Source organism: Capra hircus, unplaced genomic scaffold (genome assembly GCF_001704415.2).
Source record: "Capra hircus breed San Clemente unplaced genomic scaffold, ASM170441v1, whole genome shotgun sequence".
NCBI classification, from domain to species: Eukaryota; Metazoa; Chordata; class Mammalia; order Artiodactyla; family Bovidae; genus Capra; species Capra hircus.
This window is the reverse complement of record NW_017195467.1, coordinates 1-2,490: the sequence shown is the minus strand read 5'-3', so window position 1 is coordinate 2,490 and position 2,490 is coordinate 1. Positions and strand designations below refer to the sequence as shown.

Below are 2,490 nucleotides of genomic sequence, written 5' to 3'. Positions count from 1 at the left end.
TTTCAAAGAGATCATTGGCCCACGGATAAAGAGGCATAGATTAGGCAGACAAATACAGGGAATCCTCCATAATGCTGTATTTCAAAAATAGAGAAGAGATATTTCATTCTACAGCCTATGAAAGCAACCTTTGATGAGGTCTTTATTTTCCTTTCTTACTGTAAGTAGAAATTTAATCCTAAATTTCCTATCAGTTTTCTACTTACATCTATTTTTGGTCTCATATCTTATTTTAACTTCTATAAGAATGCTGAAGGATGGGTCATGCAGCAGATAAATATATCTCAGAGCTGCTACTGGTTTAAAGTTAATGTATTATGTTATTCATGCAACTGTGTAAGGAAGAAGAAAATTATATCTGGCATCAGAAGAAGCAACAAAACCATCTGAGTTTATATTTCTCATGATATACTGTCTTATTCTAAAGAAATTTTTTAAAATCTTGAAATTTTCCTATTACCCTCAAATGTCAGTGATCTCTAAGTGATGTATCTTTGTAATTCACTCTGACCATTGCTATTTTTTGATTCAGCCACAGTTAACTTCATCATCCAGTGGACTCAACCACACCCTCTTTGACGAGGTCTGAACTGTAGCCTTGAGTAGGAAGTGCCTCTTTCCAAGCTTGTCCTTTCTTGGATACTGTCCCTTGGCCCAAGACATCATTTAGAGTTCTAATTACATTTTTAAAAATAGTTCCTCTCCTTTTACAGCTCAATAATTCTTTATAATAAATCTTATGTTTAATTACACAGTTTCTTTTAGGCAATGTGCTGATTATCCTCCATGGTTTCTGAGCTGTAGACAGAGTTTTAAAGCTGAATCAGACTTACAAGTGTGAGGCTAACTGTTTTTAACGTGCCTGCTGAAATTCAAGTATTTGTCTACTGCTAACATCTTTTTCAGGAGTTTGCATTTATAAAACACAAGCAAGTTAAAAGACCCCAAAAGACGTAACTACAGGTGGCTCTGATGTGATTTTTTTTTTTTTTTTGCTCTTGCAGTATTTCTTTACATTTCTAGGGTATATATGATACTTGCCTCAGATAACAAGTAATGAATGACCACGAGAAAAATGAATGCAACCTCTGAAGGCTACTTTGTTCTACTGGGTTTTTCTAATTGGCCTCATCTGGAAGTAGTTCTCTTTGTGGTTGTCTTGGTGTTCTACCTGATGACATTGACAGGCAACCTGTTCATCATTATCTTGTCATACTTGGATTCCCATCTCCATACTCCCATGTACTTCTTCCTCTCAAACCTCTCTTTTCTGGATCTCTGCTACACCACCAGCTTCATCCCTCAGTTGCTGGTCAACCTCTGGGGTCCAGGAAAAACCATCTCTTACACTGGTTGCATGATTCAACTTTATTTTGTCCTTGCATTGGGATGCACAGAATGTGTGCTACTGATGGTGATGTCCTATGACCGTTATGCAGCTGTGTGTAGACCCCTGCATTACACTGTCCTCATGCACCTCGTTTCTGCCAACTGTTGGCTGTGGCTTGTTGGGTAAGTGGCTTTACCAACTCAGCACTTCATTCCTTCTTTACATTTTTGGTACCCCTGTGTGGTCATCGCCAAGTGGACCATTTCTTCTGTGAAGTTCCAGCACTGCTTCGACTGTCATGTGTTGATACCCGTGTTAATGAGCTGTCCCTCATGGTCACGAGCTCCATTTTTGTTCTGGTACCTCTCATCCTCATTCTCAGCTCCTATGGTGCCATTGCCCGGGCAGTGCTGAGGATGCAGTCAACAACTGGACTCCAGAAAGTCTTTGGGACATGTGGAGCCCATCTTATGGTCGTATCCCTCTTTTACATCCCAGTCATGTGCATATACCTCCCAGCCACCATCAGGAAATTCTCAAGATCAAGGCAAGTTCATTGCCCTCTTTTATACTGTTGTCACACCTAGCCTCAACCCTTTAATCTACACCCTCAGAAACAAAGATGTAAGAGGGGCTGTAAAGAGACTAATGGGGTGAGGATGTCTGTTATACTGGTGACATGAATGGTAAAATGGAATATCTCTTCACCAATGGTTTTTCCAGTCATCCACTCATCAGTCTTTCTTTCATTCACTCAGTTAGCACTTAATGAGTGTGTACACTCACAAGGTCACAAAGTTCGTGGTAATAGATATGAATTAGACACAGTCTGTCTAAATACTAATTCATTCTTTAGTGGTAATGACAGCCATGTAAAACTGGACCAAACATGAATATTAAGTTTTTAGTGCACAAACCTAATAAAAGTATAGTTTTCTTAATTGAAAATGAAGCGTAGAATTTATTATAAAAATTGATAAAATTTAGGTAAAATTCCTTTAAAAAAACCTAGAATATGTTGTTTAATTTCTTGCTTTGTAGGCAGAATTGTCATACAATTTGTCTTCCATCTTTGGTCTAATGAAAGACATTTTGAAACACTTTAAATATTTTCTCCAACATTGTTATTCTTTTTTTGAATGCTAGTTAATATTGAGAGG

At 37.9% G+C, this 2,490-nt stretch overlaps 1 pseudogene; it reads left to right on the top strand.

The window, feature by feature from the left end:
• Window positions 1-1,075: 1,075 nt before the first annotated feature.
• LOC108634967 lies at window positions 1,076-1,987 on the top strand (annotated as a pseudogene).
• The last annotated feature ends 503 nt before the right edge of the window (window positions 1,988-2,490 follow it).